The sequence below is a fragment of the Myodes glareolus genome, chromosome 15 (genome assembly GCF_982192425.1).
Source record: "Myodes glareolus chromosome 15, mMyoGla1.1, whole genome shotgun sequence".
NCBI lineage: Eukaryota > Metazoa > Chordata > Mammalia > Rodentia > Cricetidae > Myodes > Myodes glareolus.
In genome coordinates, this window is record NC_142040.1 from 75,092,009 (window position 1) to 75,113,679 (window position 21,671).

The window sequence follows — 21,671 nt, forward strand, 5'->3', positions numbered from 1 at the left end:
GAAAGCAGGCTGTGCAGGCCATGGAAGCAAGCCAGTAAGCAGTGTTCCTCCATGGTTCCTGCCTCTGCTCCTGCTTGACTTGCTTCTCTGACTTCCCTCAGTGATGGGCTGTAATCGGGATGTGTAAGTTAATTAAACTCTTTCCTCCCCAAGTCGCTGATGGATAGTCCCTTAACACAGTAAAGGAAGCAAGCCGGGCCATGGAGAGAAGGGGCTACCTTTGCTAAGGTGACATGGTTTTCCCTCACTTTCCCCAGGACGTTTCTTTCCAGGCTGTCTTGCTGATCACTCCCACTTGTTCCTGAACCTCTTAGCCTAAGGAGCCCATCATCCGTTCTCTTGGATACGCGTGTCTCCATGAGAAAGTAAATGGAAGATCTTTTTCTCCAAGAGACTACCAGAAGCCAAAGGTAGTGCGGTGGATGCTTGTGTGATTCCTCTACTGACTGCCATCCTAAATTACACTGTTCCAGTTGTCAGAAAAGCTTACTCTGGAGGGCTGCGGGCTGGCTGGTATTGATGACTACAGGATTCCAGCAGTGCGCAGACATTCTTCGTCTCCCTGGAGACCTGCCTCGGTAGCCTTCTCTCTTAACCAGGTCTCTAAAACAGCGTTTTCAGCTTCAGAGTCCATTCCTTATCAGCACACACTCGACGTTCTGGACACATTTGGCCCAAATTTGCACAGAATTTAAGCTTAAATGATGAATGATTTTCATATGGTCCCAAAAATGCTGATGAGTTTGCCGTATACGCTGTGCCCACCTGCCCCCACGCTCTCTGTTGGTGATGAGCTTGCCATATACGCTGTGCCCACCTGCCCCCACGCTCTCTGTTGGTGATGAGCTTGCCATATACGCTGTGCCCACCTGCCCCCACGCTCTCTGCTGGTGATGAGCTTGCCATATACGCTGTGCCCACCTGCCCCCACTCTCTCTGTTGGTGAGGCCCCAGCTAGGCACACTGTGTGACATCTCTGAAATAGGGAATTACGAGAACATTTGGAGGAGGCAGGTAGGTCCTTGTGCTCGTAGATAAGCACCAGGGGATTCAGGAATGTTAAACACAGGGTTGTTTCTTCAAAGGGAGCGAGGCATAGAACCTGTTTTCCTTCCTGGAGGCTGGGAGTGGACATAGTTAACAGCCTAGTGACTTTTGAGCTATTTCTGTGCGTGTGCCCATGGCCACCATGGACCCTCCCCCTCAGACCTTTATCTTGAGCTCATTTTCCTTGAGTCTGTTGTTTTAGTTTATCTATAAATCCTCTCTTTGTAGAAGTTGCTGCTTGGACTTTATAACAGCATCTCTGTACTCCTGTGTTCAGGTTTGTTGTGCACGTAGGCCTGAGTTAATTAACACCAGGAAACTCCTGTCCAAATTGTGCTGGGCTTAAATATGCTTAAAATAAACCACTTAAGATCAGAGTCTCGAAGTTTGGCCATTACCGGCTTCTGAGCCGTGTTTAACCAAACTGCCTTGTTGCTTCTTGCGGACCCCCACTCTGCTGGCTGTGGCAGTGGCAGGGACCCCTGCAGACGCTTATGCAGGCTGTGCCTTAGCACACAAAGATAGACCACACCCGGGATTGACTTGTGAAGTCAGGTAAGTACTCAAATGTCAGGTTCAAATATGAAAACATCCAGAACAGTCATTCTGTAGTGTGTGCTGCATTCATCTTCTGAGAATGTTGGAGAATGTGAATTAACACCGAAGTTAATCATAGGGTGCCTGGGAGAGCCCTGTTTTGGGCTCGAAGCACATGTCTCGAAACACAGCATTTCCTTGTTCAGAATGATCAAAAACTATCACCTTGTGAGGACAGTGATTCTCCAAGCTCTCCTTTCTTCTTGGGAATATGGCTGTTTTCTGGGATTCTTCTCTTTAGATCTCTTACACAGACTGGCTTTCCAGGTGGATGAGGTCCTCGGCTACAGGTGAAGTCCCCACTGTAAGTAAGCTTGTGTTCCCATGTGTTTCTTTGATGTCTTGCAGAAGGATCCATCCTCCTGGATCACACTCTGTTGCTTGTATCATTAGGGATGGTTCATCTTGGTTTTAGACGTGGCATATCTCAAGTCCAAAATGAGTCTCTGATTTATGAACATAGGTTGTTTGTATTTTGAAGACAATTAATGAAAATATTTCACAGCAGTTCCTAAAAAGAAAAATTAATTAATCTTCTTTGTTCTCAAAGTGTCTATCTGGAGAATTGGCTAAAAGGTTTCTATTGAGAGATGTTCTCAGGAGGTAACTTTAGGTAGGAAAGAGCACATCTTTTTTTATGTAAACATTTCAAGTCTGGGACTTAGCAGACCTGTGACTGATTGGACTGTATATTTTATGCAGAATAGCTAAAACCAGAAGATTCTTTGTTATTTCTAAGAAGACTGTAGAAAAAGACATATCCACAAGCAACTGTTTTATCTCTATGATTCCAATTTTACTGTAGAAGAATTAATTTTTCATTAAAAATGTACATCTAATCCAGAGGCTTTACAAGTGATATATAATTTCTGCTCAGCAATATTTTAATTTCTACTTACTGAGTAATTTAGATGTCTGTAAGTAATCTTCCAGATATTCTCACTATATTAAAATAAATAATTCTGCTATCCATATCAAGTTTTGTATATCCACCCGCCCATGATTTAATGGTCTTACATTAATGAACCAGGTTTCTCTGAGATGAGGGATGCTATGCAGGATTCCCAAGCCCGATATAGATCTCCTGAACGCCAAACTCCTTTAAGGTTGTGTGACTGTAGACCTGTGAGGTCTGAGTTAATGAATTTTGAAGATTTTGAAAAGAATATAGAATATAAATTGCACAAGAGGCAATTTAGGAATTTGCCTGAAGATACCACCATGCCCTGGGACAGAGTCTTTGTGACCAGTGTGAAAATGGATAACTGAGTTGGTGGACCTGCCAGAGATGCTGGCACTATGGACTTCAGAATGGGGCAATGATGTGTGATCCTGGCCAGAACTGCTTGTAGCAATTCAGCCTACAAAACCTACTTTGTCTCTTTATCCTCTATCCATTCTCTCGATATCTTTCTATTATCTATCTACTGTCTGTCAGTAACATCTCCCTAGCTTTTTGTCTATTACCTATCTATCCATTTGTTTACTCAGTGTTACAGTTCCCGGACACAGGGGTGTGAGGGACATTTGCTGTCCAGGCAGATGTCCCCTGGGCTCTGGAAAGAGAATGTCCACTGGTGCAATGCCACAAGAAGTAGAGAAGAAAGGCAACCAAGCATCCCCTGTGGACTCTTTTCTCCAGACACAGCTTGTTAGCCTAGTGCTGCAGAGCTTGGTGTCAAACAAACACGCAGACACGGTCGACACTATTCCACAGGATAAAAGAAGCCGAGATATTCATGGCCCTGATGGATACAGAATCTATAAATATCAAACCGGTCAGCACAGCCATTTGTCACTCATCTGGATCATCACCAAAGCTTGTCGCTAGGATCTCCAGAGAGCGGAGCCTGAGAAAGCCTACGCTTTGTGAGAATCTGCGCAGGGGCACAAACAGAGACAAGCAAGACTCTGCCATGAAGGCACTCGCTGGCTTCCTGGGCAGCAGTGTGTACAGTATTCCCCCTGGAAACGCTGAAGACAACCTTAAAATAAAGCTTGGGAACACTAAGGACTTCTGTCCTGTGCTGTGCTGAGGGAGCCCGGGACGTGCCCTCGACTGCTGCATCCAGTAATTTCCATATCCCCTCCTCAAAATCATCCCCTGCTCCTCTTTTGCTGCCACCACAAATTCTAGGGTTTTCTAATCTCCAGGTGCCCTGGGGCTGCAGTGAAGCTTCCAGGTTTCAGCCTTTGCCCCACTATCTATATGTGTAAGCATGCAATAACAATTAAAGGAAAAAGAGGCCATGCATGTGAAAGAGAACAAGGAGGGTTATGTAGGAGGGTTTGGTGGGAGGAAAGGGAAGAGGGAAATGTAATTATCATCTCAAAATTAAATGTATGTGCATATATTATTTGTTTCTACATGCATAACACAACCGGCTCAGTCGACATACGGTTACTTGTACATATGTTTACAAGGGTTGACCACTTGGTGTTCCTCCCTGGGAAAGGCTGTTTCTCCTGCTTCGGCATTCCCCCATTGCCTGCAGTTCTTCTTCTAGGGCTGAGGCCTGATGGGCTTTCCCCATCCACTTTGCCATGTCCATTGCTGTCTCTGTTCGGCTCATATTTAGGCAGTCATGTCGGTGAGACTTCACGGCAGATCCTGTTACACATCCACACCTGGCCATTTCAGGAAGCAGAAGAGATGAGTTCTGCTACTCTGCTGACTTTGTCTTTTAAATTTTATTTATTTTAATGACCTACGTGAATAGTGTATTTGTATCATTGCTCCTTCTCTTTTCCAACTCCTCCCCTGCTTTCTATATACCTTCTCAAATGCACGACCTCTTCTCTGTTATTGCTACATACATGTGCATATATATGTATATGTGTATAATATGCTGAGTTATTCAGTGTCACTCACATGTACGTGCTTATGGTTGATCCCTGGGAATTTGTAACCTATCTGTGACATGATCATGGACAAAGTCGTTTTCCATCCTTTAGGCATTGCTCTTCTTCTGGGGGTGGGGCCTTGTGAGATTTCCTCATCCTCACTAACATGCCACTTGTGTTGTCCTTACTGGGAACTGGGATGGTGCTGCACACAATCATGGTCAGTCTTTCTGGCCAGGTAAACTGGCCCTGAAAACATTCTAGGTGAGCTTCATGAATGCCCTAGGTCACCTTAGACAATTAGACAGACTATGAAAGTTAGCAATGTAGCTTTCTGTCTACAGCCGGGGCTGGACCACAGATGAAGTCCCTTTTCTTGGCAGGAGGGAAACTTAGTTTTCTGACTCAGGCAACACATTCTAGACAGCAAGGGCCTGGAAAGTGGAAGGATGGGTGTGGGATGACACAAGGACCCAAGAAAGACAGGTGGATCCTTTTAAAAGGTTTTCATCTTCCTGTGACACCAGGAAATGCAGCAGTGACTGTTTAATACCATATGATCCTGGGAAGCACAGCTACTACATGCCACTCTTGGCACATGACAGTCACGTGTCAGGCCATGTGTGCAACAGCACTGTGACTGCAAAATGGGTGAGACAAGAGTTTCGGTGAGACAGGTGCCAGAGGCCTCAGGGGCTTGGTGTGGGGTCTGTGCTCACCCAAACCACACCATGCAATGTACACCCCCAAGGACTCCAGGACATCAGCACTGTGTAAAGAAAGAACATGGTAAACATGACATTTCCCAGACACACAACCAAACACTTCCCATCTGCTTTAAGCACAGGTCCTCTCCTGGGTCAGAGGTCAGCCTCTTGGGGAACTGAGAATGAGATGAAGTCATTCAGTTCTTTCTCATCCTCCTTGATCAGTGACAAACACTCGGGACTCATCTACTACACAGAAGGATTAAACTCCTACAAGAAAGCAGGCATGCACTGTCATGGCCTCTTTTAGTAAGTCATTTCTTAGACCAAAAGCACAAGCTACCAAAAATGGAGAAAAACAACAATAAACAAACAGATAGAGCAGACACCATCAAACTTCATTTTTTCTATCTAAAGGGTGTTATAAAGAAAGTGGGGGGGGGAATTCCAGAAAAGAAGAAAATATCTATACATCCAACATGAAACTATATCCATAGAATATAAAGAACAAGTTCAATAATGCAAAAAACCTTCTCGTAGGCAATGAAGAAGATAAAGCATCTCATTAACATGCATACACAATGTTCAATAGACTAGCTATTAGAGAAAAGCAAATTGAAACCACGACAACTGCTCTTAGGAGGGTCAGAGTGTGAAGTGCACACATCAGGACGGCTGCTCTCAGGAGGGCCAGGGTGTGAAGTGCACACATCAGGACGGCTGCTCTCAGGAGGGCCAGGGTGTGAAGTGCACACATCAGGACGGCTGCTCTCAGGAGGGTCAGGGTGTGAAGTGCACACATCAGGACAGCTGCTCTCAGGAGGGCCAGGGTGTGAAGTGCACACATCAGGACGGCTGCTCTCAGGAGGGTCAGGGTGTGAAGTGCACACATCAGGACGGCTGCTCTCAGGAGGGCCAGGGTGTGAAGTGCGCACATCAGGACGGCTGCTCTCAGGAGGTCAAGGTGTGACATGCACACATCAGGACAGCTGTTCTTAGGAGGTCAGGATGTGAAGTGCACACATCAGGACAGTTGCTCTCAGGAGGGTCAGGGTGTGAAGTGCACACATCAGGACGGCTACTCTCAGGAGGGCCAGAGTGTGAAGTGCACACATCAGGACGGCTGTTCTCAGGAGGGCCAGGGTGTGAAGTGCACACATCAGGACGGCTACTCTCAGGAGGGCCAGAGTGTGAAGTGCACACATCAGGACGGCTGTTCTCAGGAGGGCCAGGGTGTGAAGTGCACACATCAGGACGGCTGCTCTCAGGAGGGCCAGGGTGTGAAGTGCACACATCAGGACAGCTGCTCTCAGGAGGGTCAGGGTGTGACGTGCAGGTTAAGATGCAGAAAAAAACAAAATCCTTACACATTGCTGGCCCATGTGAGAAACTGAGTAGCTACTTTGAGAGCTGAATGCACCCCCAAAGTTAAACAAAATTAGCACAGGATCACTACACTCCTAGTCACAAACCCCAAAGAAACAAAGACATATGTCCACCCAAACATGCACACGCAAATGTCCAGAGCAGCACTGTTCTTAGTAGCCAAAGCTTGAGAACAACCCATGAGTCGGTCAACTGGAGAGTGGATAAACAGAACGTCTGCTCTCGTTAGCTGTGAGAAGGTCAGCCTGGTCACCCCACGAGTGAGAGGTCATAGACAGTGGCCATGTTCTGTATGAATCCACTTACGTGAAACACTGTGTAGGCAAAATCATGCAGACAGGAGGTCAATTAGTGGTTGCCAGAGGCTGGGAATCTGAGCGCTATAGAATGGAGTGTCTTTGTGGGATGATGAAATGTTCTGGAATTGGTTGGTGGTGAGAACCGTGGATATGCTAAAACAGCCATGGAGGCACTTTACTGTGTTCTGTCTTGGTTTTGTGGAGCAGAAGAAAGCTCCACAGACCACATTTTTATCTTCCCCCTGCCTTCCTCCTCTTCTACCCTCTCCTGTGACCCCCAAGCTCCCAATTTACTCAAGAGATCTTTTTCTCCTTCCTATGTAGATCTACGTATGTCTCTCTTAGGGTTCTCACTGTTGTCTAGGTTCTCTGGGATTATGAATTGTAGGCTGATTTTTCTTTGCTTTATGTCTAAAAGTCACTTATGAGTGAATATATATTATATTTGACTTTCTGAGTCTGGGTTACCTCACTCAATATGATTTTTTTCTAGATCCATCCATTTTCTTACAAATTTCAAGATGTCATTTTTGTTTTGTTTTGTTTTTTATTTTTTGAGACAGGATTTCTCTGTAGCTTTGCAGCCTGTCCTGGACCTAGCTCTTGTAGACCAGGTTGGCCTCAAACTCACAGAGATCCACCTGCCTCTGCTTCCTGAGTGCTGGGATTAAAGGCATGAACTACCGCCACCTGTCTTAAAATATCATTATTTTTGTCTGCTGTGTAGTCCTCCACTGTGTAAATGTGCCACATTTTCTTTATTCATTCTTCGGTCGAGGGGTTTTTAGGTTTTTTCCAGGTTCTGGTTATTACAATTAATGCTGCTATGAACACAACTGAACACATGTCATTGTGGTATGATTGGACATCCTTTGGGTACATTCCCAAAAGTGTTTTTGCTGAGTCTTGAGGTAAATTGTTTCTTAATTTTCTAAGAAATTACCATACTGATTTCCAAAGCGATTGTACAAGTTTTCACTCCCACCAGCAATAAAGAAGTGTTCCCTTTACTACACATCCTCTCCAGGATAAGTTGTCATCAGTGTTTTTTATCTTGACTATTCTTACAGGTGTAAGATGGAATCTCTGTTATTTTGCTGATGGTTAAGGATGTTGAGCATTTCCTTAAGAGTCTTTCAGCCATTTGAGATTTGTCTGTTGGGAATTCTCTGTTTAGATCTGTACCCCATTTCCCCATTTTTTAAAATTGGACTATTTGTTCTTCTGATGCCAAGTTTCTTGAGTTCCCTTTTGGTAAGATTGCTATTTTTAGTATGTTAATTCTACCTACCTGTCCCGCGCTACCGTCTCGCCAGCAAGAACCACGCGGTACACATAGGATACTTCTGCAGTAAAGCTTTAATGCCCCTTGGGAGAGCGGGCATCAGCCAACATGGCGGAGACCCAGATAAGATGGAACCCATCCCTTATATAGGAAACAGACCCTGCTTTGGACGTGTCACTCTTGGATTGGTCAACTGCTCCCAGTCCCAGGTGAAACCTTGGGAGTAGTGGAAAAATACCAACACGTGTGAGCTTTCTAGCTCACCTGGTGGTGCAGCGCCATCTATGGTGGAGAGTGTGGTTGCGGCCTTCTACATCTCCCCCTAATTTTACTTCTTTGCAGAAAGGCAACTCCCTAGGAAGGTAAAGATAGAGGTCGCACTTCCCAAAATGAAAACATTAAAATGGGCTTACACGGAATCTGTCCCTAGGCTCATGACACCTGGAACCTATCCGGCCTGCCCTCTGCCAATTTTCTGGGAAAGGGAACATACGGCAGGAAACCCTTATGCAGAACGACTTATCTCTCAGAGAGGGCTATTCTCTGTGCGATGCTTTTCAGCTCCACAACCTTCAGGGCTAGCTAAGCCAAGCACTCCACCCTGTGCCATGGACCACAGTCCTAGGGGTGCAGGAGCTGGTTGGCTTAAACCTTACTGCTTTAACATAGATAACCACATATCAGTAGAGGCCCCCTGTTCCAGGGCAGCCAGCGCTTGTGCAATAACCACTTTGTCCCTACGATTTTGGGATTTGAGTCAGCAGACCATCCAGAGGAAAAACACTAATCCATAGCATAGGACTGTTCCAAAACATTTCCACCCCCACCCATTCTTTGAAGTAGGGGAATGAGAGACACGGCCCAGGACTGAAGTCCTACGGCCAAGCTTATAAATCATCTCTAGGACAGTAGGGAGGGGGCCCAGAGTCTTATTGGTTGTAAAAAATCGGGGAGACACCGCCATCCTATAGTTGACTGGTAACAACTTCAGGAAGGCTGAGAGCGTCCTCCATCGGTGCTCTGTCATCCATCCGCAAAATGGCAGGAGGAACAGCAGCCAGGTCCTCAGGCGAATCCGTATGTTGTGGATCACTCTTCACTGTTCGGGTCAATCGCTCTGGCAACCAGAATGGGCTTTCTTGATCCTGTGGGAAGACACAAACAGCTTCCCTGGATCTCAATAAGATGGGATCCGGGCCTTTCCATTCATTAGAAAGCACATCTTTCCACTTAACCAAATCTTTGGGCCGCTGCGGATCCGAACAATGTCGTGTTGCAGCATTTTGGCCATTATCATCCAGATTTAAAAAATTTATGGTGAACAGAGCCATGGCGATGGCCACCCTTGGTGTCGTGGGCAGCTCTGTCAATATTCCCCCTTTCTGTTTAAGTAGATAAGATTTGAGGGTGCGATGCGCTCGTTCTATGATACCTTGCCCCTGGGGGTTATAAGGCAGGCCTGTAATGTGGGTGACCTGCATCTGCGCACAGAATTGCTTAAACTTTTGAGAAGTATAGGCAGGCCCATTATCCGTTTTTAAAGATGTGGGCTTGCCCCAAGCACTCCATGCCTCAAGGCAATGTTGAATAACATAAGAGGTTTTTTCTCCTGTAAGCGGTGTGGCATGAATAATGCCAGAGCATGTGTCAATCGACACATGCACATACTGAAGTTTTCCAAAGGCAGTGATATGAGTTACGTCCATCTGCCATATTTGCAAGGGCGTAATCCCTCTGGGGTTCACGCCAGTGTGTCTGATAGGAAGAAACTGGCAACAGCTGTGACATTGGATTACAATATCGCGAGCCTCTTTTCTGGTAAGAGAAAAACGTTTGCGCAGGGTTTCAGCTGTAACATGAAACTTATCATGAAAGGTTTTAGCGGTCTGCAACGGGGAGGCAAGAGCTACTGCAGCAAGCCGCGTAGCACGATCAGCCAGGTCATTGCCCAAACTCATTGGGCCTGGAAGCCCCGAATGTGCTCTTATGTGTGTGATAAAAAATGGAGCTCTCCTACTTAGTAAGCAATCCTGTATCCTCTGAAAAAGAGCTGCCACTGTACTAGTAGGTTTTATAATTCCAGCGGCCTCTAATAATTTAACAGCGTTAACCACATAGGCAGAATCAGAAACAATATTAAGGGGACAAGGAAATCTTTGAAGAACCTCTAAAACCACCATACATTCCACCACCTGGGGCGAGGTGGCAGAAAAGTTCTTTATATATGTTTTAGAACCGACAACATAGGCTCCCACACCATTCTTGGAGCCATCTGTATAAACTGTCATCCCGTCTTTTAACGGAGCAAAAGATGTAGCTCGGGGAAACACAATGGGATGACATGCAGCGAACTACAGTAGAGGATGTTTAGGATAATGATTATCAATTTTCCCTGAAAAGATGGTAACCAAAATGGCCCAATCGTCAGAGGCAGCGGCCAAAGTTTGTACCTGAGAGGAGGTATAGGGAATTATCATAACCTCTGGGTGCTTGCCAAAATGACTAACAGACATTTTAAGGCCTTTAAGGGCAATTTGAGCTATAGCGGCAGGATACCACTCAATACTTTTGTTAGGAGAAGCATGCGGATGGATCCACAGTAATGGTCCATCCTGCCATAGCACAGCGGTGGGTAGCTTTCTTGTTTTAAACACGCATAGAGCAAATGGTTGAGTCTCATCAATACGGCACAGCTGTGCCTCTTTAATGGATTCCTCTACTAGCAACAAGGCTGCCTCTGCTGCCGGCGTCAAGGCCCGAGGGGAGGTAATATGAGTATCCCCTTCCAAGATATCAAACAATGGCTTCAAATCAGCAGAGGGGATTTTTAAAAACGGTCGCAGCCAATTAATATCTCCTAACAACTTTTGGAAATCATTTAACGTTTGCAAATCATCCCTATAAATTTTTATTTTTTGAGGCAGAATCTTTTCAGGAAGAATAACAGAACCTAAAAATTGACCAGTATCTGCAATCTGGACCTTCTCAGCGGCTATTTGAAGACCCCATAGCTGTAAACTTTTAACAAGCAGTGGGTAGGCTTCCTTTAGGACCTGTAAGTCCTCATGACACATAAGTACATCATCCATATAATGAACCACGAGCAAACATGGAAACCGTTCACGAAGCGGTTTAAGAGCCTCCTGCACAAACATCTGACAAATGGTCGGACTGAGACACATACCCTGAGGGAGGTTTTTCCATTGAAAACGCTTATCAGGCTCTATATGATTAATTGAAGGAACCGTAAAAGCAAAGCGAGGCCTATCAGCAGGATGCAATGGAATAGAAAAGAAACAATCCTTAATATCTATTATTACCAGACTCCAATTTTTGGGCAAAGCTGAAAGCACCGGGAGTCCTCGCTGCACAGGCCCAAAGAGGTGCATTTGTTCATTAACTGCTCTCAAATCATGCAGCAAGCGCCACCTTCCAGATTTCTTTCTAATGACAAAAATGGGTGTATTCCACGGAGAGGTGGATGGTTCTATGTGTCCCAGAGCCAACTGCTCATTAACTAGCTGATTCACTGCTTCCAGTTTTTCAGAGGTAAGTGGCCACTGGGGAACCCATACGGGGGTCTCTGTTTTCCACGGTATGGGCCGTACTGCCCCAGTGGCGCCTAGGAAAAACCCAGGCCCTGTTTGCTGATATTAGGTTTAGGATTTATTGGCTCCCGTATTCCCTGCTGGGAGCGACCCAAGCCCCTTCCTGGCCTATGACCCATTCTGATCATTATATCTTGGGCCTGAGATGAATATGCATTAGATAGGGTCAATCCCATGCCCTGCATCACGTCTCTTCCCCATAAGTTGACCGGCAGGGGGAGGACATATGGTGTAAAATATCCTGACTGCCCTTCATCTGTTTCCCAGGTTAATCTGGTGGAGCTAATGGTGGGGTTTGCACTGTAGCCCAAGCCCTGTAGGGCATGAGACGACTCAGTAACTGGCCAGGACTGTGGCCACCAGCGCGATGAGATAATACTTTTGTCCGCGCCGGTGTCCAAAATGCCTTCGAAGCATTTACCATTGACCCAAAGGGGCAATTTGGGTCGATCTTGAAGGCTAACAACCAAGTAGGCTGAATCCTGTCCTGTTGACCCCATTAATCTACTCTCCGGCCTCTGGTGGATGTCTGCCGGGAGAAGCAGTAACTGAGCTATCCTGTCTCCTTTACTGATGGAAAAAACTCCACTAGGGCAAGAGCATAGAGCTTGTATCTCAGCAGTGTGCTGACTATCAACGAGACCTGGGTGGACGATTAATCCCTGTAGGGTAAGCGAGCCACGTCCTAAAATCAGGCCCACGCTTCCAGGGGGTAGGGGCTCAAGCAGCTGCACAGGGACGGGCTGTACCCCCATTTGAGGCATTAATAAGAAGTCGGTGGAGGCACACAAGTCCACTCTTGTTCTGCCTCCGAGGGTCCCTCGGTCGTTGCCCTGACGAACTTGTTCCCATATTTTTGGGGGCCCTGGGACCGAGGGCCCACCATCCCGTTTTTTGGATCATCAATCTGTGGGTTTCCTAATGGTGGGAGGATCTTACCATGGGCGTCCCTAACGGAGCGGCAGAGCTCTGCCCTATGATAACCTTTACCACAGCGTGAGCAAAGCATAGGGGGCGCTCTCTCCTTTTCTGATGACCTACAGTCCCTTTTTAAGTGTCCTGGCTTCCCGCATTTAAAGCAAACTCTTCTGTCTGGCCCTTTAAAAGGGTGTTTTTGTGACTGCATGATGGCTGCAGCCAAACCTGCATTCGTCAGGGGTCCTCCTAGTTCTCTACAGACCCTGAGCCAGTCCTGTAGCCCTTTATTTTTCCTAGGTGCTATGGCGGCACGGCACTCCTGCGTAGCTTGCTCAAAAATGAGCTGCTCAATTAGGGGCGTGGCCGTATCAGCATCGCCAAAAATGCGTCCTGCTGCCTCAATCATTCTTGCCACGAAATCTGAAAAAGGCTCCTGAGTCCCTTGTATAATCTTGGTGAGCGGAGTGCTCCCTTCTCCCTTTTTTGACAAGGCTTTCCATGCTCTTACAGCTGTATCGGCTATCTGGCGGTAGGCGCCGTAAGGGTAGTTTGTCTGGGCAGCGGCATAATGCCCTCGCCCAGTCAGGAGGTCAAATGTCCATTGCTGTTGTTCTGGAGTTAAGGCCTGAGCATTAGCTCTGGCCTGTTCCTGGGCTGCCTCGTGCCACAGCGCTTTCCATTCCAAATATTGACCCATGCTGATGAGCGATGCTTTTGCAACTGCTTCCCAGTCCGCTGGAGTCATGGCAGACAAGGCCAATCTGTCCAACTGGGCTAAGGTAAAATTAGCAGTCACTCCATACTTTCTGACTGACTCTGCTAACTCTTTGATTTGGTTGTACTCCACAGGTGCATATACTCGCCCGTTTTCCCCTTCATAAACGGGGAAGGCCAAGTGTAACTTTCTCTTGACCTTGTCAGGGATAAATGAAAAGGTCTTTGGCCCAAGGCGTTCCTCATAAGGAGGCGCCGAAGGGGCAATTGGGGGAGGGCGTAGCCTATAATGAGGCGGATGGGCCGTTTGGGATGACCTCATGGCCCTGCCGTTGGCTAATTCTACTTCCTCCTCTATATCCAGTTCTCCTTCCTCTTCTCCTGAGCCAGAACTTTCGTACTCACTTTCATGGTCACTTTCAAGGTCACTTTCGATCAGCAAATTACTGTTCTTTCCTTTTTTCTTATTATTGATATCAGAAAGCTTTTGGCCTTGTGGGCCAATGTTCTCCCCCATTTTTACTTCCTTAGAATTCCTGGAGGGTCCTCTTTCCTTAATTTTTTTTCTCACGCGCGCGTCTAACCTCCCACTGCATTCAGTTTCTGATATTCTGTCCTGAATTTCCTCCGCCTTTGCAACAACCGCTTGGCAAGATTCATCTTTTAAGCAATTTCTGATGGAAAATAAGAGAATTGCTAAGATAAGCATCAAGGCCTGTATGAAACCTTCCCAATGCGGAGACAAGTCAAGCTCAAAACCGAAAAATCCAGGAACAGACATTACCTCTCTGATTATGCAGACCCGCAGTTCTGAATCCTTCCTGAATCCAAGGTGAATCCAAGAGATCCCCGTCGGTGCGGTGGTCAGGATTCCTCGGCGTCCCGAGGGCTTCGGCACCAGTTGTCCCGCGCTACCGTCTCGCCAGCAAGAACCACGCGGTACACATAGGATACTTCTGCAGTAAAGCTTTAATGCCCCTTGGGAGAGCGGGCATCAGCCAACATGGCGGAGACCCAGATAAGATGGAACCCATCCCTTATATAGGAAACAGACCCTGCTTTGGACGTGTCACTCTTGGATTGGTCAACTGCTCCCAGTCCCAGGTGAAACCTTGGGAGTAGTGGAAAAATACCAACACGTGTGAGCTTTCTAGCTCACCTGGCGGTGCAGCGCCATCTATGGTGGAGAGTGTGGTTGCGGCCTTCTACACCTACCCAAGAGCGTGGGAGATCTGTCTATCTTAACCCAGTGGGAGCTGCGTTAAACAAACAGAACTGAGGGTCTTTATCAGATATTTCATTTTTATTTTAATTTTTTGAAAATTTTATATATAACTTCTGTATTTACACCATTTTCACTCTTCCTGTCCTATTTAGCTATGAAGGCTACAAACCCAAGCAATGACCAATTGGGCAAGATATCCTCAAGGGTGCAATAGCGATGCTTGTTCATTGGGGTAACCAACTGCTGTTGAACTGGACTTACGGTCGGCTGAACAGGGGGCAGGTCATGCCTGGTGCTGTACACCTGGCCAGCTGTCAGTGGCAGGTGAGATCACAGACCCCACAAGAGAGCTCACCACTGTTAGTGTCCTAAAAAGAATAATTTTATGCTTCTTTCTAAATATATGCCCTTATATCCACAAATAAGTATAGCTCTCACACCTCGGCAAAGATACAGCTTTTTTGGAACAGACAGAGACGATTACAGAAATCGGCTGCTGATCAAGACACAGAGAATGACTGACAGTATGGTGTCCCATCTTAGTTGACACGTTCCAGTGACACAGTAGGACCACAGTCACACTTGTGCCACTGTCCTGGGGGCTCCAGTGACACAGTAGGACCACAGTCACACCTGTGCCATTGTCCTGGGGGCTCCAGTGACACAGTAGGACCACAGTCACACTTGTGCCATTGTCCTGGGGGCTCCAGTAACACAGTAGGACCACAGTCACACCTGTGCCATTGTCCTGGGTGCTCTAATGACACAATAGGACCACAGTCACACTTGTGCCATTGTCCAGGGGGCTCCAGTAACACAGTAGGACCACAGTCACACCTGTGCCATTGTCCTGGGGGCTCCCGTGACACAGTAGGACTATAGTCACACCTGTGCCATTGTCCTGGGGGCTCCAGTGACACAGTAGGACCACAGTCACACCTGTGCCATTGTCCTGGGGGTTCTAGTGACACAGCAGGACCACAGTCACACCTGTGCCATTGTCCTGGGGGCTCCAGTGACACAGTAGGACCACAGTCACACTTGTGCCATTGTCCTGGGGGTTCTAGTGACACAGTAGGACCACAGTCACACCTGTGCCATTGTCCTGGGAGCTCCAGTGACACAGTAGGACCACAGTCACACCTGTACCATTGTCCTGGGGGCTCCAGTGATACAGTAGGACCACAGTCACACTTGTGCCATTGTCCTGGGGGCTCTAGTGACAAAGTAGGACCACAGTCACACTTGTGCCATTGTCCTGGGTGCTGTGCAGAGGTACACAACACACCTCAATTGTTCCAGGACTGGTCAGTAGTTTAATGAAGAAGCAGTCCAGTGAGGAAGGAGCTCATGCCTGGGTGTAGAAGGGGGTGAAGTAGCCCAGGATAGCCAACCATCCCCAGCACTAGTTCTAGGTAGAGGATGCTATTCCTGTGGCTTGGTCAACATCAACAGTGTTGCATATGGGGAAAGTGGGAGGTATCAAGAGTTTTGATTCATAAAGGCAAGCGAGTATTCACACTGGAGGACAAGACACAGAAAATATCACCGAAATGGTTGTATTAGTCAGGTTCCCCAAGAAGAGTGATTGCTCACCAGGCCCTGGAGGACCACACACAGAGGCACCCATGTGGACAGGAGGCAGAAAGGAGGAGGAATGGGGAGCCCTGGCAAGAGTCCTTGATGTGTTTATGTCAGACAGGAAAGGGCCATGTGCATGGTTTGGAGACTCTGGGTTCCAGGGGTAGCTTCTAGTGGCTGACAAGATAGATACTGGCTTAATGTGGAAGCTAAGAATAGGGGCTTGCTTCCCGGGGAGGCCTTTGCTCTCTAAGGAAGTGAGCAGTCCCATAAGAAGCGACTGAAGTCAGTTTGAATCTGAAGTCAGCAAAGAGTTGATATGAGGAAAGCAAGAATGCTTTCTCCTCCATACCAGCGGTCCCAGAGACACTGAACACTCCTGTGTCGGCCACAGGGGCTGTCTTCCCAATAAGGGAAGCACCTGTGGTGGTGTTGGTGTGGCCTGACCCCTTCCTCTGTGGGGACATTCAGAGGCACAGGCCTACCAATTCATCCTTCCTTCCTCCCTTCCTTCCTTCCTTCCTTCCTTCCTTCCTTCCTTCCTTCCTTCCTTCCTTCCTTTCTTCCTTCCTTCCTCCCTTCCTTCCTCCCTTCCTTCCTTCTCTCCTCCCTCCCTCCGTTCTCTCCTCCCTCCCTCCCTCCCTCCCTTCCTCCTTCCCTACCTCCCTCTCTTCCTCCCTCCCTCACTCTATCTTTTTTGTTCCTTTCTTTTTTCTGTGTTTGACTGTTTGCCTGCAAGTCCGCATACCACCTGCCTGCAGTGCCTACACAGGACACAAAAGTAGCTAGAACCAGAGTTACAAATAAGTCTCAGCCTCCCTGTAGCTGCTGGGAATTGAACCTCAGTCCTTTAGAAGAATAGTCAATGCTCTTAAGCATAGAACCATCACTAGATCTCCAGCCTACCAATTTTTAATGCTGTGCAGTTTGGGGATAGCTGGTTATTGCTCAAATCAATTTTTCATCAGTTTTAGGATCTGGACACATGGGTAGTGCTCATAAGTGGAAGGTCATTTGTTTCTCTGAGCTCAGCCCTGGACCATCTATGACTAGTCTCCAAGAACCCACACATGCTGCATGAAAGACCCAGAGAAAGAGGAAAAGGCTGTAAGGTTCCATCTGCAATTGATTTTCCACACACTAAGAGTTAAGTCAATCAGAATCCATTCAGAGGAGAAGTCGGGAAGGGATAGTCCACAGCCTTGTGGGAATGTGTGGGGGTCCCATGGCGTGTGAAAACTGGGTAATTACAAGATGAGTCATGTCAGCAGGAAACAAAGACATGGAGGATCCCACCAATGAAGGAGGCTGGAGCGGGTCCTGGTGGGGCGGAACTCAGGGTGTGGGTGGGCAGGCTGGGAAAAATATGCTAATGTTTAGCCTCTTCCGTAGCACATTCCCTTGTTGCTAATTGTAGCCTTCCTGCTCTCTCATCATAGTAAATTTTGCCTGCGTGGGTCGGTAGATTAATTGCCTTCCTCGGTTATGTGGTTGTGAGGTTTTATCCTACCTCCATCTCCTTCCATTATCAAGGATTCAGCTCCCTGGAGATTCACACAGCTCTCTTCTGGCCTCAGACCCTTCCAGAGGGGAAGGGAAACGCCAAAACGGAGATGCCGAGCTCCTTGATACAAATCAGAGAGGCCGATTGATAACTGTTTTGTAATTTGGACTTTGTGAACCATTTATGTCTTTTCATAAAACAGGGCAATTAGCACCAAAAGGGAGGGTCCTGCTTCCCAAAAGGCTGAATGATATTTCTGAGATAAAAAATGTATCTGTAGGTTTAGCTGTGAGTTCTAGACTTGACTCTGGAAAGTGGCTACCCCAACAGCCCTGGAAAAGCCCAGGGGGCGTTTAGATACGTCAGTTGCACCTAAGAAGGAACATGGGTACACAGCCTCCTGAGGTGTGTTCATTGAGACCTGACAACGGCAGAGGAACAGTGGTGGTGTGGTCTAGAACTCTCCAGCAACCTCTGCTCCTGGGCTGCTCTGACTATGGGCCAGAGAGCTGGGCTTGCATCCTGTCTGCCATGACAGCTGCCTGCTGCTGAAGCAGGCTCTCTCGGACTCCTAAGAAAGGAGCAGGAATCACAGTGGATCATTCAAGAGCTGACCCAAGATTCATCCTCACGAAGTCGTGTATGTGGCTCACCCTCGAGTGCAGGCTGGGCCGTCACGACCAATGCCATCATGCATATTCATAAGGTTTCCAGTGAATATGGTTTCAATTTCCTTGTGCTTATACATAAAAGTTTCTTAGCTGTGTCGTGTGATAAATCTGTTTGCGCTACTTGAGGGGCAGCCAAGCTGCTTTCCACAGGGGCTGGCTGCACCATTTCGCATTCTCAATTCTTGGCGCTTAAAGGCTTTATAATGAACTTGTTATTGTAGCTCTCTCTGCTCGTGGGTGTGAAGTGCTGGCTCACTGTGGCGTTAGCTTTCAGTTCCCTGATGATTAATAACATCCACCCGCTCTTTATCTTCTTCGTGTCTATTTGTAGATCTTGGGAAAACAGAGAAGAATATTTTGTGTGTGAGTTTTTTGTTTTTTTTTTTTAATTTGAGCTATTTGCCCTTTTGCTATTTTAAAAGTTTTGCAGTTTCTGGATAGTAGGTCTTGTCTTTATCTTTCTGGGCCATTGTGTTACCTAGTTGCGTTCTGACTTGGGTTCTTGGTAGACCATAATAAATGTGTTAAATTAAGAATATCATTAAACTAAAACCACATTTCATGTATCCCGCCTCCCCTTACAAACATCGTGGTTTAGGCTAGGATGCATCTTCCATGTTCTGTACACTTATTTCAGCCCACAGACAGGAAGCCCGCACTGTGCACATTGTGATAAGAGTGCTGCGTGGATCACGGAATTTACTTAGCGCCATTCTGAAAAGGAGGCAAGAACAGGCATGTGTGGGTAGCTTTGCAGCACAGTACAGTTGAAAACATGCTAAGTCACTGTGGGGTCAAGTCTACCTTCTACCAGACTGAGAAATCCACAAACCAGTGTTTGCCTCACTGCTCTGGGACCAGAGAAGTTGAGGAATGTCAACCAAAGAAGCCAAGTGTGTTGACTCAGTCTTGGCAGCATCGGTCCCTAGGTGGTGAAGGATTAGAAAGGAGGAGAGTCCCTCACAGTGGTGAAGATGTGGTAGAGAATCTGTTTCCTGCTCTGCATCTAGGAAGCAGGGACCAAAGGGGCTGGCATCCTTATCTCCTCTCAAGGGCACACCTCTACCGATACAAATTCCTGTTAAAGGTTCCACCATCTTTCAGTAATGCCACATGCTGGAGACAAATTCCTAAGTGCATGGGCCTCTGGGGATAGTGAGGTCCAGAGTCTGCTTCCTTCCCTCCTGCCTCTTCCTTCCTCCTTTGTGTGAGTGACTCTGTGTAGTGTGTATGTGTCTATATGTGATGCATGTCCGTGTAGAATATGTCTGTGAGTGTACCCATCTCTGTGTGTGTTGGGAGGATAGAGGTGGTCATGTAGAATACACACACACACACACACACACACACACACACACACACACACACGCATGGCTCTCACGTAGCCTCAGATTTGATGTGTGGACAACAATGACCCCCTAACTACCGATGCTACCGCCTCTACCTCTCAAATGCTGGGATTATAGGCGTGAGCCACCACACCTGAGCCAACTTCTCTCTTTTTCTCCATGGTTTGTTTGAAAGTCTGGTGTTGGAAACATGATCCTAATCCATTGAATTGTCCCTGGTCCAACTTTCAGACTAAATGAAATCTATTATCTGACTTTTTTTTTTTTATAATTTCATAGTTTTAGATTACTTTCTACTGTTTTCCACTGGGTAGTATTTCTTTAATTTTTTCTGGACTTTAACTATTTTATCAGAAATGATCTGAAAATAGGTACAAATGCTGGGTGTTGAAAAGCCTTAACTGTGGGTTCTGCAAGCAAACAAACCTGCAATGACCCAGTGACTCTGTGGTTACTGTCCCACTGCGATGAGCATTAAAATCCTCCTACTATTGACGGCTGAACTTGGACTCGGGCCGGGTAACCTTGGGCATCCTCTGCATAGTCACGGGATTCTGGATCGTGCACTTAATGTGATCTGGTAGCAGGTTTGTCTCCATGGAACCGTCTGACCCTGTTTCCCTATGAATGGATACAAACATGCTCAGGTGTGCGTGGGGCACCCAGGGCTGAGCCAGGGTGAAAGCTCTCTCAGCAGCACCTGGCGCTGGCTTTCCTCGGAGGGTATAAGCTGTTCCGGGAGGGCACTGTGCCTGGAGTTTCTTTTGACATAAAGATCACATTACACGAATGATCCCAAAGGAAGATGTTTCAGCATGGAGAATTATCCTGCCCTGAATAGTAGAACCTACACTGTAAAACTCACCCCTAAAAGCAAACTTGGTAACTTTATAAAATTCCATTAATTCCTTGGGTGCCATTAGCCATATAACTAGTTCAGGAATGCTGGGAAATTCCAGGAGAGGAGTCAGGTATCTGTAACAGTCCTGGATGGCTCTAGAGTGATATTTTATTTGTGTTTTCATAAATAAAGCTTGCCTGAAGATTGGAGTGCAGAGCGAAGCCACTAGAGGCCAGAGCGTGGTGGCTCATACTTAATCCCAGGACTCAAGGTCACCCAGGGCTACACAAGATTGAGTCTGTCTAAAACAAGAAATAGAACTCACATAAAGGTGTTTCCAGCACTCGGGAGTCACACGCCTTAAATCCCAGCACTAGGGAGGTAGAGACAGGAGTGATATGGCTGGATGGAGACAGGTATATAAGGCAGGAGAAGACAAGAGTTTATTGTTGTCTCAGGTGTGGTGGAGAGCATTGCAGTCTGCAGTCACTCCAAGAACAGGCTCGCCCCTTTGTTTGTCTGAGCCTTGGCAGAGGTAAGAACTCCCTAGTGGCTGTCTGCTCTGCTTTTCTGATCTTCAGCTTGAACCCCAGTATCTGCCTCTGGGTTTTTATTAGTCATGCTACAAGGCTCCTTTCTCTACACCTCCTGCCTGCTCCTGCTCAGCCACCTTCTCCTTCGTTGGTGCCCGTCCCAGCTACTCCTGTCAATCAGTGGCTTGCTCACCTTGCCCTCAGTGTTCTCCGGCTGCAGGAGTGAGCTCACTCTCCTCTCCCTGTTGTCACACTCCCATCCCCGTCCTCACCACAACACCCAAGACGGACTTTGCTTCACCCGTGTCCCATCCATGACACATATATGTCCACGTCCTGAATGCTCGCCTCCTTGCTTCCTCAGACTCACGTCCTTGCTTCCAAGCTTTTCTCACAGGGAGCCTGTGGAGGCAGCTGGGAGGGTCCAGGAAAGCAGAACTGGGAGGATGTGCAGCTGACCAAGGGAGAAAAGAGCCCATAGGAAGCCACACAGGATCAGAACAGGTTGAGGTTTGCTGGATTTAGCTTCCCAAAACCAGCTTGTTCTTAGGGGCAGGGGCAT

At 47.1% G+C, this 21,671-nt stretch overlaps 1 long non-coding RNA gene across 1 annotated transcript; it reads right to left on the minus strand.

The window, feature by feature from the left end:
* Positions 1 to 8,221: 8,221 nt before the first annotated feature.
* On the minus strand, positions 8,222 to 14,616 carry LOC148119735 (uncharacterized). Its single transcript, XR_015735025.1, has 2 exons — positions 14,190 to 14,616; positions 8,222 to 9,310 (listed from the first exon to the last, which is right to left on the minus strand). It is a non-coding gene; the product is annotated as an uncharacterized LOC148119735 (long non-coding RNA).
* Positions 14,617 to 21,671: the final 7,055 nt, after the last annotated feature.